At 47.6% G+C, this 14,128-nt stretch overlaps 1 long non-coding RNA gene across 8 annotated transcripts in view; it reads right to left on the bottom strand.

Moving 5' to 3' along the window:
• The window catches only part of LOC129403267 (uncharacterized), a 60,426-nt gene extending 58,325 nt beyond the window's left edge, over positions 1-2,101 (bottom strand). For all 8 annotated transcript variants that reach the window (XR_008629093.1, XR_008629090.1, XR_008629092.1 and 5 more), the window contains exon 1: positions 1,726-2,101. This is a non-coding gene — a long non-coding RNA (uncharacterized LOC129403267). The remainder of the gene's footprint in view (positions 1-1,725) is intronic.
• Between the last annotated feature and the right edge of the window lie 12,027 nt (positions 2,102-14,128).

Raw genomic sequence — 14,128 nt, 5'->3', positions numbered from 1 at the left:
ATTACCAGCATCCCCCCATATGGTCCCCAAGCACCAGCAGGAGTAATTCCTGAGTGCAGAGCCAGGAGTAACCACTGTGCATCACCAGCATCACCAAGTCTGATCCAAAAAAAAAATAAAATAAAATCAAGGAAAAGAACAAACAGGAGAGATATACCCAATGCACAAAAAAGATGTTCAAAGAATGCTCATTGTCATGACAAATTCTGGAGTGAGTCTTTTCTCTGGGGGAGTTTTGCGCCACACCTGACAGTGCTCATCGGACACTATGAAGTGATGAGGCAAGCTACATGCAAGCCAGGTGCCCTACTAGCTGTACCATCGCCTACCACAACTGGTCTGGGAGATGGACAGTGGGGAGGGCTGTGCTGAGACACTTGACAGATGAAGCAAAAAATCTTTTTTTCTGTAGAAAAAATTACATAGGGTTAGCAGATACAGTACAGCTGATAGGTTGTTTTTCTTTCTAGCTGAGAAACCACATTCAATTCTGCAAAGCAAATAGGGTCCCCGAGCAGTGCCAGGAACAATGTTGAGCTCAGATCCTAGAGTAAACAATGAGCACTGAGTGCTGTGAACCAAAATCTACAATTCAAAAAAATAATAATAAATCAAATTTTTTTCTGTGCAAAGGGGCTGGAGACATAGTACAGCAGGAGAAGTGCTTGTCTTGCAAGCAGAAAAAACAGATTTGACTACTGGCATCTAATATGTTTCCCTGAGCACCATCAGGAGTAACCACATATAGACAGGTGTGCCCCACACTTAAAATAATTACTAAAAATGAATTAACTGAAATAAATCAATAAAGGCGAGGGAACCAACGGTGACCATATACTGCGCCATGGGAGAGCTCAGGGCACTCAGTTAAGTGTGCATGTTACTCCTTCTAAGATTTCACACTAGGTTGCATGACCCGTGAGGTCATGCAACACAGCCCTGATGCACCACCCCCTCTGCCACCAGGCTCTGCATCCTCTTACAGCTTCCTGTGGGACCCCAGAACCTACCAATGAGTGGGGAGCATGTGAAAGTCAAAAAGCTCCACCAGATACTATTGAGCCCCAAAAAGTGAGTAATGGTAACCCCTACCTCCACAGGGCAGGAGGCTAGTACACTGAGAGGACATTTGCCTTGTATGCTGCTGTGACTGCAGCCAGCAGCCCCTGGGATCCCCTGAGCACCCCCAGGACAGATCCCTGAGTGCAGAACCAGGAGTTAGCCCTGAACAAATACTTTTTAAAGGAAAAGAAAAAAAATGCCTCCACAGATACCTTTGAAAAGGGTTTCTGTGACCCTTAGGACGGACTCTGGATTCAGTCTCAGGAATGAAAGGCGGCCAGCAACAGGCTGGCCTGGGGCACTCCCCACATGACCCCTGACCCCACCCTGTGACCATCCTTGCAAGAGAGCTAACACATGCCTAAGGCGGCTGCACAGGCCCCGGGGAAACTGAGGCTCCTTCTGGCTCTGACACTCTCTCTTTGGATGGGGGCCTGAGCGACAGGTCAGCAGGGAGGGCGCAGGCCTCGGGCCCAGACTCATGTCCCAACACCCCTTGGTGTCCCCTGACCCCCAGCAGGGATCGCTGAGCAAAGTCAGGAGTCGCCCCCAGCACCATGCGAGTGGCCCGAAACACAATGAACAATAATTTAAAAAGAAATGACTCTCTCGTTTGTTCCGTTATTTTGGTTGTTCTGGAACTTTCCGAGCGACCTCACTCACCCGAGCTCATGTTCCTCCCCGGCCCCACGCTGCTTCTCACACCCGGGTTTCTTTGGAGATTTCGAGGTGATCGCTCCGACCGTGCTGGGGGACCCTGTATGGTGGCGGGGACCGGGCCAGCGCCCTCCCGAGACTGACGCCCCCCCCCCACGTCTCTCTAGAGAGTCTCCTCAGGAAAACTCCCGCTGCTCCCTGAAGTCAGTGAATAAAGGGGGGGCGCGGTGCCGGGTGAGGGGCCACAGCCGCCGTCCCCGTCACTGGGCGAACCACTGCCCACTCGGCAACACTGTGCTGGTGACACAAAAGGCCCTTGGGATGCCCCCTGTCCCCTGGTGCCCCAACGCCAGCGCCTTCCCTACTCCTCAGCAGGCAACAAAGGCCCGACTGGAACTTCCGGGAAGCAAAGCTGCCAGGTTCTGTGACGTCACTGCATCTCCAGTCACGGCCTTAAAGGGCCAGGCTCCAAGGATTCCTGACCACCTAGTTTCTGGCAGGAATGCAATTTTTTCTTGTTTCATGCCTTCAGTCAGGTGACCAGTATATCTAGGGGTTACCAGGTCCAGGACAAATGGAGAGTGAGGGACTGAACAGATGGCATATGCCAAAAGTTACATTATTTTCATGAAAAGAATAAGGGCTAGAGTGATAGCGCAGCGGGAAGGGTGTTTGCCTTGCACACGACCAACCTGAGTTCGATTCCTCCAACCCTCTCAGAGAGACCGGCAAGCTATCAAGAGTATTTCACCTGCACAGCAGAGCCTGGCAAGCTATCCGTGGCATAATCTATATGCCAAAAACAGTAACAAGTCTCACAATGGAGACGTTACTGGTGCCCGCTCGAGCAAATTGATGGGCAACAGGATGACAGCGACAGTGAAAAGAATAAAATGCACTAATATTACATGCAAACTACCTCCTGGACCATACCTCACCATGGTCTTATCCTGTCTGTCATTCCTAAGAATAAGCATTACACTCCAAAACAGAGACCTGGAGGAGAAATCAGAGTGGTGAGCAGAGAGAACACAAACTTCTAGCCCTAACCTGGAAAGTTCCTGCTTGACCCTGGAGATGTCCTGGTGGGAGGCACCTGGGGTACCAAGTCAAGCCCCAACTCGGGGAGACACTGCCAGTAGCTCCTGCCTCTCCTGGGGATGTAAAGTAGGCAGGCATTTGGGCTGCCAGGAGACACAGGAGACAGGTGACGGGCTCGGTGGACAGAGGAGGATATTGCAGCCCTGAGATCCAGGACTCCTCCCTGGATCCCAAGGAAGGTCCTTATGGGCCCAGCCAAGGGCTGCCTCCTAGGCAAGGAGCCCCTTTGATTAAGCACCCCTGAGCTTCAGGGCTGCCCACAGCAACCACAGCCCCCAAAGTGACTCTGCGTGGGGGCAGCCACAGGGACTCAGCATGAACAAAACTTTATCCTCGTTCTGCTCACAAAATTATCATGAGCGTGTATGTCTGTGTGTGAGTGTGTTTCGATGTTTGAGTCACAACAGGCAGTACTCAGGGCTTATTAGAACTTGGCACTCAGGGATGACTCCCGTTGTGGTTTGGGGGACTGTTTGGAATTCCACGGATCGAACCTGGGTTGGCCTTGAGCAAGGTAAGTGTCTTCCCCGCTTTACTTCCACTCCGTCCCGTTCAAAATAAATATTTTTCCAACAAAGCAGAAGTGATCCATATATATCCCTATATAAGAATCTCCTCCTCAAAGAAAAACCCAACAACCTGGGATTGGTGTTTGAATATTATGTAATCAAATACCATAAACTACATTATAAAATAAAAAATAACAGCTTACTTTTTTTAAAATTTTTTATTGAGTCACCATGTGGAAAGTCACAAAGTTTTCAGGTTTAAATCTCAGTTATACAATGCTCGAATACCTATCCCTTCACCAGTGCTCATATTCCACCACCAAGAATCCCAGTATAGCTCCACCCCGACCCCTCACACCCCAAACCCCTCCACGCCCCTAGCCCCCCCACCCTAACCCCCCCCTGCCTGTGTAACTAATAAATTTCACTTTACTTTCACTTTGATTGCATACAATATTTCAACAAAACTCACTATTATTGTTTGGAGAGTCTCTCCCCTAAAGTCAGACCTGCTGAAAAGGAAGCATTAGATAATTTGTTTTCCATTGCTGAGGATGAAGAGGTATGAGGTCGAGTGACCACACTTAGCGGCCTCTCAGAAAAAATAACAGCTTACTTTAAAAGTAACCCCATTACAAGCAAAATTAACCCCAACATCCAGGGTCGCCTGGTCACGGTCTGGGAGATTATGAAGAATTGAGAGATACTTCCCAATTTTAATTTCAATAAAGAAATTCTTTATCAGGAAAAAACATCAAAGTAGATTGGAGAGACATTAAAGTGAATACAGTGCTTCCCTTAGTGAAACCAATTAATCCTCGACATCCCACTTGAAACCAGAATCACTGATGGAAAAAATATCTGAAGGTAGAGCCTGGAGTAACCTCTGGGGAACCACAGGTGTGCCCGACACCCCGAAAAAAATTAAATAGAAGGTAAATATTCACTTACAGCCCCCAGCCACATGCTAGGACCAGGCACCCAGGATTCTTAATGGCGGATGCCAATGAAAAAGACGAACTTCAACAGGGTCCTTCACCACTGGGGGCTGAGGAGCTGCCCCTCAAAGAGATCTGGCAGTTAACATACGCACGTCTACACCAAAAGCGTCAGGAGAGGTTCCATCTCAAACCCTGGTTGAGAGGGTTGGGATGGTCAAGACCTCTGCCATCAGCAGGTCCGGCACTCTAAGACTCACAGCCTCCCATGCTCTGTTATGCACCCAGGCCTCACTGCCACATCGCAGAGCTGGAGGAGGAGATGCCCCCAAAGATCACATGCTCACACCCAAGACCCCTGTACTGCGCAAATTTCCCCCCACTGCAACCACAAAAGCTCCACATCCTCCTAACGTCTCGGGAGCACAATGGACCCCAGGAACCAACTGGATATGGTTGAGGGGGAGCGAAAAACAACCACAAAGCCCCCAAAGCTGGCGTGGCCCTGGGGGTCACAGCACAGGGACTGGAAGTGAGAGGCACTCACATCCTGCCAGTAATTGGCCTTCAGTGTCCCTCTTCGATGGTGAAGTATCACTTTGTCCATTAAACCCATGCCCATAGGAAGCCTGATCCACTTGACATCGTTAGGAAATAAATGTGCACATGGAGACTCCTGTCTATGACGTCATTCATTCCACAAGGAGCCTTAAAGTTCCAGGTTCCAAGTGTAGACAGACCATTATGCGAGCCCAGGTGAATCAGTGCCAGGGGGATGGGCTCGGATAAAGGGCAGGAGAGGCAAGTGCTGGAGGGACCCGTCACAGTGTTCAGGGCAGTGCATTAAGGCGGAGTCCCCTTATCCTGTACTGGTCAGACTTAGAACCAGTGCTCCCACACACACCTCCATCATAAAAACAGAAGCAGGCTATTCAAGGCAAAACGGACAAAGGACTCATGGGTCAACGAGTTTCTCCAGAAGTCATCCATCAAGATGGGGAAAAATCAGTGACTCTGAAGCCAGCCCTGAAAATGCAGAGGAACTGGCCTAGCAGCAAATCTGAGAGCTGGAGAGACAATGAACAGGACTGAAGTCTGGGAAGAACATCAGAGAGCACTGTACAGTGAGCACTCCACCCCTTGAAAACACGCAAGCAGAGAACTCTCACCTACAAGGAAACCCCAGGACACAGCTTTAGAAACATGTTTTCAACCAAGAGTCTGGGGCCGGTGAATTTTACTTTGGCTGAATGCTTGAGTTGAACATGGTTTCACTGATTTCCATTCCGGGATCCAGAACAATGCCAGGACAAACTCCTAAGAACTGCCAAGTATGGCATAAATTACATAAAAGGTACTTCTATAAAAATCTCATGTATGGACCAACACTAAGAACAGACGTGCATAGGAGCTAATGAGCACCAAACCGTGCAGAATCATTTTGTAGACTTGGTCTTTTGGACAGACCCAAAATGGTTTTAATCAATTTAGTGGCTAGTAGGATTGAGATTATGCCAATTCCAAAAGCAACGTTTTGTCATCTTTTCTCCTAATATAACTGAAATGAGGAGAGTGGAATCCAGGACCATGACCTCCCTTTACTGTCAGTCATCACGGCTGATGCTATGGCCTGCGGAGATGGGAGTTTGGGCGCTCTTCCAGGTTCCCACCATCTGTAACACATTTTCCTCAAGACGCCCACTCCACCCTTTCATAGACCATCAGAAATCTTTCTATGCATAGTCAAGTCCATTTCAACTATCTCCAATCCACCCTATCAAAGAACATTGACAGGGCCATTATCCTAAATTTTTCAGAAATATTTATCCTCAATGCTTAGGTAAATCTGATAAAAATCTGAATACAAGGAGTGCAGAGCTGACACAGCGGGAAGGTTCTTGATTACACAAGACAAATGCAAAGGAAGATTCCAATTATTGCTCCATTCTTTAAGAGTCTCTCTGTCAAAAGAAACTGAGGCCTACAGGTTTGTTTCTAACATTTCCACCACGAGGAATGCAATTCCTGACAAGTGGATGTTCCACGGAACAACCCAATGTTTCTACATGGTGGATGCACAAAATTGAAGGCTGCACAATCATTAATTTGTTTTAATTTTTTCCAACTCAAGAAACATATACATAAAATGGATAGATGGCCGTCTGCACAAAGTTAAAGAAATATTTTCCAGCAAAAAAAAATACACCCAAGTCTGAGTTTGGTATAGCACAAGGTGGAGCCCATAATACATGTGTTAAGCTATAGCACAGGGGGAATCCCATAATGTGTTAAGCCAAGGCTACAACCCTATCAAGGAGGATAGACCATGAAGGCCACTGAAAACACCTCACCACAAACGAATCCTCTCCAGGATCAATGAGTTGTTTTGTTCTTTTTAGGTTTGTAGTTTGTATTTATTTTCAGGTGGGCCTCACCAAACGGTACCAGGGATCATGGATGGTGGCTCCAAGGGACCAGCCGAAATGCTGGGGATGGAGCCACATTTCCACCCTGGTGGAAGGCAAGTCTACTCCCAAAGCACTATCACTAGTGACAACAAACCAGTTCTTTAAACAATGAACTCTTATGCTTATTTTTTTTTTGCCTTTTGGGACACACCCAGCGATGCACAGGATTATGGTACTCCTTGCTCTGCACTGAGGAATTACTCCTGGCGGTGCTCAGGGGACCATATGGGATGCTGGGATTCGAATGGGGTCGACCGCGTGCAAGGCAAACGCCCTACCTGCTGTGCTATCGCCCCAGTCCATCTTGTGCTTACTTTTGACCCAATAAAAAAATAACAGTATTTCTTCGAACTTAAAGATATAGGAATTGGGGTTGGAATGCTAGCACAGAGTGGAGAGCACTTCCACTGCATGTGGTGGATGCAGTTTGACCCTTGGCATCGCACATGATACCCTGTGCACTTCCAGGAGTAATACCTGAGTGCTGAGCTTGAAGTACCCAATCAGCATCACTGTGTATGAATGAAAAAGAAAGAAATAATAAACATAATAACAATAGGAATATCTTTAGATTTTAAAATGACTGATTTTAGCACCCAGTGAAACTACAGGCCCTCTAATCCAGCATTAGACTGCAAAATTCCTCCCTGAAGTTCCTCTTTTCAAGTCACATTCTTGTTCCAATGAACTATCCTGACGGCATTGTATTTATATTAATGTGTAATTCTTACCAGCTCCCTCGTATTCAGTGACCACGTTCCCAAATCAAACTGCTGCAATGAAAAACCCTGAAGCTGGGATTGAAGTTCTGAAATCAAACACAACACACAATTGAAGAATTAGCAATGGAATGTAGTCGACTGAGGTCCATTGTGGAGAATGCTGGGAGTAGCTTGGGAATCCACAAAATAGCTTTTTGGGTTTTCTTTTTTAACCAGACCTGGTGATACCTGGGGAACCATATGCAATGCAAGGAATTCAACCTGGGTGAGACGTATGAATGGCAAGTACCCTCCCTGCTGTACTATCTCTCCAGCTCGAATTACCTTGGTTATGGGCTCACTCATTCACTTTTTTTTTTTTTTGAAAAATGGTTTGGTTTTTTTTTTTAATTTTATTGAATCACCATGTGGAGGGTTACATAGTTCTCAGGATTATGTCGGTTATACAATTCTCAAACACCCTTCCCTTCACCAGTGCCCATCCTCCATCACCAACCCCCCCAGTATACCTGCCGCCCCCTCCCACCTCCCCAGTCCCCACCCTTGTACTTGATAAGTTTCACTTCATTTATGCCTTATCTCGATTACATTCCATGTTTCAACACACAACTCACTACCGTTGTTGGGGTTTCCCCCAAAAAAGAAAAGCAGTCCTATTGCCAAGGAGGCATTTGATAGTTCTCCACTGCTAAGAATATAGAGATATTAAGTCCCGCTGTTTGTTACATAACTTTTCTTTTTCCCCCTTGCCCCGCGCCACCGAGTTCACACCTGTTTAGTAATCGCCACGCTGCCTGACAAGGGAAAAAAAAAACAAAACGAAAAGGATGGTTATTTCCCGTCATCAGCAGACGTGGGGCTCTGGCTTAGTTGATAGACTAGTAGAGTGTCTGGAATCAGTTTCTGGAACCGAAGGTCTTGCGCTGGTATCGGCTCCGGCTCGAGATTCCACCAGTGTCCCACTGTTCCATGTACATAATTTTTCCCCTTATATCCCATTCCCACGCCACCAGGTCTGTTTGCTTAATGGACATCACACTGTAGTTGACGACACGCTGCGTTTCTTCCCGAGAAAGAAGAAAATTTCTTCTCAGCTGGCGTGGGGATATAGCTTAGTTTAGTCTAGAGAGATGGCTACCGTTTTGATTGCCTTCAATATTTCAGCAACAGACTTACTATTCTTGTTAGGATCTCCCACAAAAGTCCGACCCATTAAAAGCGAACCATTACATATTGCTGATGCTAAGATGACATTAGGTCGCGCGGCCGCTGCCGCGGTTTTGGGTTTCTGTATAAAGTCCAGGGAAAGTACAACCAGAAATAACATCACTACAAACTTTTACCCTTTTATGGTGCTCATAAGATGGAGAAGTCCTGCGTTGTGCTCAGGAGGGAGGAGTTGAGAGAGAGAGACAGGTTAAAAGAATTGGGGGATGCCCGGGTCCCACTGTTTCAGCGCACCGTGGGGTCTCTGGTCCCATGCCGGAATTAGTTCAGTGGGCTGCCTGGAGTCCAAGGGCGCTCCCTTGGGCTCTTCCATCATGTTCGCTTCGCAGCCGGATCCAAAGGGAAGCACACGTGGGGGAGGTGGGTTTAAATATCTATCTGCTGTGGGCGGGGGTCGCCGCCCCCGCCCCCTGGGGTCTCCCGCAAGCGCGCGAAAGCGTCCTGTTTCAGCTGGATCGCTGGCTCCATTTTGCGCTCAGGAAAGCCGCGGATCCTGCGCTGTGCTCAGGAGGGAGGAGTTGAGAGAGAGAGACAGGTTAAAAGAATTGGGGGATGCCCGGGTCCCACTGTTTCAGCGCACCGTGGGGTCTCTGGTCCCATGCCGGAATTAGTTCAGTGGGCTGCCTGGGGTCCAAGGGCGCTCCCTTGGGCTCTTCCATCATGTTCGCTTCGCAGCCGGATCCAAAGGGCTCACTCATTCACTTTTTAAATACAAAAGCAAAACATATTCTTTCTGGGTTAGAGAGAAGTGCAGGTAGGGCATTTCCCTTGTATGAAGCTGATGGGCTGAACCCTGAGTACCACCAAAAGTTACCTCTGAGAACTGCCAGGAATAAATATTGAAAATTCCCAGGCCCAAAAACCAAAATAAAAGATTGCAATATACTAACAGAACATGCTAATTATCTGAGGGCAAAAATAAGCATGAAAGAGAGGGCAGAGGGGACTCTAGCCTCTCCTGAAAGGGAACACCACCACTGGAGGCTAGATATACAGGATGGTGAAGTACAGATGGGTGGCCAAGGGCTGTGAATCCCACGACTATTGTACATGGCTGACAGATAAGGAATAACGAAGACAAACCCGAGAGAGAAAACATCAGGACTATTCCATGACAGGCAATTCGTGCAGTGAAGTTCAGCATGAGCGCAGCACAGATGCTGCATTCAGGAGCCCGAGCCCCACGGGGTCAGCAGCGCATTTCACATGTGCTCAGGGACCCACACACTGACCAGGGCACAAGCCAGGGAGGTCCCTCAGACACTCACCTCCACACACGCCTCTTCTTCCCGGACTCAGCGCTCCTACTTTCAGCCAGGACATCACTTCAGGCTTCACCCTGGAAAGCCCTGCCGCCACAGATACAGGGTACTAATTAGTGATAAGGAAAACATGACAAGCCCACCCCATGTGTCCCTAAAATTCAGGCAAATTCCTGAAAATGATTGAATATTATCTCCAATGCTGATATGCCCTAAACTGGTAATTGTCAGTGATATAAGTCCTAGGTTTTAATTTCAGTCAGAAATTGAGTCATGCTGTAGCCCCCCAAAAGCACTGGAAGTGACTCTAAGTTCTAAAATAGCATGTGATGGGGTGAGGGACTAAAAAAGAAATGAATTCATGCTCAGAGTGATACTCCAGCAGGGTGGGCACCTGGTACACACACATCCGGGTTTGGTCCCTGGAAACTATATGGCACTGCCAGTAGAAATTCCTGAGCCTTACTGGTTGTAGTCCCTTAATCAAATCAACTGAACAAAAATTAATAATGAATGAAATTGCAGGCCTTATAAAGGAGTACAGCGGGTAAGGCACCAGAACTGTAGATGCTGACCTGGTTTAGTCCACAGAACCCCCATGGACTCCTAAGCAGCGTCAGGAGTTATTTTTCAGCACAGATCTAAGAGGAGTGTGCACTGTGGCCACAATCAAAACCGAAAGATGGGCCAGAGTGATAGTAAGCGGGTAGGGCATTTGCTTTGCACATGGTCAACCCGGGTTCGATCCCTGGCATCCTATATTGTTCCCCCAGGAGAAATTCCTGAGAACAAAGCCAGAAGCAACCCCTGAACATTGCTGGGTGTGACCCCAAAAGCTAAATAAATTGTTAAAAAACAAAGGAAAACCAAAACAAACATACTGAAGTGAAGGGTAGTACAAGAAGTAATTTGATTTAACAATGGAAGGAATTATTTAGTGGAACCTGAGTGCAGTAGTACGTGGGGCACTTTACGAGGCACATGGCTGACCTGAAGATCCCCTGCATCTCAGGAGTAAGGCTTGACACTTGCCAAGTGTGGCCAATCAACAAAAACAGAAAAAACAACAACACGAGAAACTGTGATTCGCATCACTGTCAATTATCCTGGCATGTCAGAATCACCAAGTCTGTAGAACACACAGCCCAGCACGGTCGCTGGGTATCCATGCGGGTTTGGCCAGGCACAGTCAGCCCCACACTGCTCTCGCTGACACCAGCAGGTGCTGGTAGGTCTCCAGCATCACGTCACTGTAGAGCTTTCTCTGATCAGCATCCAGACATGCCCACTCCTCCGGGGAGAATCTCACGGCTACATTGGGGAAGGAAACTGTGCCCTGAGCCAACACACAGGGGAGCGGGAGTCAGGGCCCATCTCCTCCCCATTCCCAGGCTGTGAGGATGGGACCACTCAGAGCGCTAATGGGGCTCAGGGACTTTCTCTAGGGAGGGACCAGCTTCAATTTCTCTCCATGTGCCCTCCTGGCTAACATGGAGAAATCACTCTAGACATCACTCTAAGGCAGTCGGATCTATAAAACGTGAGGATGCTATACTAGACGGTTTCTGGAGGTGTCAGTCTGGCACCTCACAGGATCCCACGAGCACCACCAACAGTGATCCCTGAGCACAGATCCAGGAGTCATCCGGAGTACTGTTGGATCTACCCCAAAACAAAAAAATATATTATATTTATTATTATTATTTTAGGCATGCAAGGTGTTTTTCTCCTGATGTGCCCAGAGAAAAGATCATCATTGACTCCCCAGTGAGGAACAGAGGACTTCTGAGAGCCAAATCTAAGAGAATAGTTGCATCAGCTTGGCTGACACCCTTGGCAACTGGGCAAATGTTTAAACAAAGCAAAAGCAAAGTGGTCCTTTGGAGAATCTATGCGGCTGTCCTCAGGGACCTGTTTTGCTGGGGTCCACCATCAAATCACACATGAGGGTCATGATCAAAGGAGACATTCAGACATCGAAAAATAAAATTTGGAGGATGTATTCACACCAGCTGGTGGGCTGTCCTGCTAGGCAAGAGCAGCAGCTTTCCAGAAGAAGCACAGACTTTTTTGGGGGGGTCACACCTGGCAATGCTACAGGGTTACTTCTGGCTCTACACTCAGCAACTACTCCTGGCAGTGTTCAAGGGACCACATGAGATGCTGGGAATCGAACCCGGGTCGCCCTACCCGCTGTGCTATCGCTCTAGCCCCTACAGGCTTTTGATTAGGAAAAACCTCATCATGACACACTTGTCATTTTCATAAGCACCCACAAAATTAGTTTTACTCACTGGGCCATGTTCTGGCACCCAGTTAATTTATATAGGTATAGTGAAGCAAGCATTGATATAGAAGAGAGAAAAAGTGATTACACAGAGCAATCAACTATAGTTCATTAACCATGTCACTCTTGTGGAGCCAAAGCCATTGTTCCTATTCTACTTCATGACTAGCAGGTGCCCTTGTGGAGGGGTTTCAAGAAATTAATTATATTTGTACAGTTTCCAAATAACTCTGCTAACTGAAAAGTAAACTTCTAACCTAACTAAATTTCATATTTTACCATAGCAAACAAAAAAATCATAGCTGAACATGTCTGAAAAAGAGACTTTATCTTGCACACCCACTGTACAATTCTTGACCACTGGTTCAAATTTTGAAGAATTTAATTTTTGCTGCATAATTCATCTACTACTAAACTACTAAATGACTACTCAGCTACAGAGCAGGGAAGGGACTTTCCGTTCATGTGACTGATCCATTTTAGATCCCAGTTGAATTCATGACATTGTCGAGCTTGAGCACTGTTTGAAGAGTTGCCAAGCACAGAGCTAAGGAGTAGCTTGAGAACACCAATGGCTCTGAACACACAAAAAACACAGGATTATTGTTTACACATATAATACTTTTCCATCTGGGTCACCCCAGAGCCCTATTATAGGCATGTGATTCACTTAGTTTCTAGCTCAATTCTGTAACAGAATAAATGAATAGTTGGAGCTACTCCAGCAGTTGGAAGTTCAGTGCAATGTAAATAAAAATCAGGCTAGGACAGCTGGGAGGATGACTCAGTATCCATGGTTAGAACACCAGAGTGTTCCCCGAGCCCAGTGTGGAATGACCCCTGAGCAGTCAGGCATAAGTGCTCAGCAGTACAGAACGTGCCTCCCCAAAAATGGATCAATCAATACAAAACATTATGATATCTGGATATTAATGCTTTGATTTCTGAGCATTGCTTTTTGCAGGTGTTGGTTGTGGGGGTGACGGTTGGGGCGCTATACTGGTAGTTGCTTACAAGACAATCTTTGTGAATTTTATTCCCTTAATGAAAAAATCCCTCTCGGAGTGTCCGGCAAGCTACCCAGAGTATCCCGCCCACACACCAGTACCCGTGGCGTATTTGATATGCCAAAAACAGTAATAACAAGTCTCACAATGGAGACGTTATTGTTGCCCACTCCAGCTAATCGATAAACAACAGGACAACAGTGGTACAGGGCTAGTGACAAAAAAAAAAAAAAAAAAAACCTTTGGCCCTATATGCCATGTGTTCACTCTCCATTTATCCGGTACCTGGTGACCCACCAGATGTCCTGCTGACCTGATCCAAGATCAGAAAAAGGAAAAAAATTAACTTTCCTGACCAGAAAGTACCTGGTCAGAAATATTTAGAGTCTGGCCCTTTAAAACTCTGGCCGGAAGTGTGGGTGACATCACAGAGTCCGGGTCTTTGAGGTTGGCTGCATTTCCCTTCAGCCACCATTGTGAGAGGAGCGAGTCTAGAGGGCCAGGGCAGACAGTGGGTCCCCGGGTGGTCGCTCTTTGCTGTGGCCGGGGGCGGCGGCCCCACCCGGGTGGCCCAAGCGTCCTGTCGAGGTTTCTCCCCTTCGTTCCTGCCCTTTAGGGAGATAAGGGGTTTTCTGAGGGAACTTACCTCAGGGCTGCCTGCGGGGCGCGGGCCCAGGGAAGCCTGACCATGCCCGGCGGGGTTAGGGGTGACTCCGGGCTCAGCGCTCGGGATCCTCCGGGGGTGTCGGACAAGGCCCCGCCCTCCCCACTGACCTATCGTTCAGGCTCACAACCAAAGAGAGTGTCAGCGCCAGAAGGAGTCTCAGTTTCCAGGGGCTTGTGCGGCCGCATTAGGCGTGTGTTAGCGTGGGGGCAGGGTCCTGTGGG

Source organism: Sorex araneus, chromosome 3, assembly GCF_027595985.1.
Source record: "Sorex araneus isolate mSorAra2 chromosome 3, mSorAra2.pri, whole genome shotgun sequence".
NCBI lineage: Eukaryota > Metazoa > Chordata > Mammalia > Eulipotyphla > Soricidae > Sorex > Sorex araneus.
Note: the sequence above shows the minus strand (reverse complement) of the source record. Positions and strands in the feature narration are given on the sequence as shown.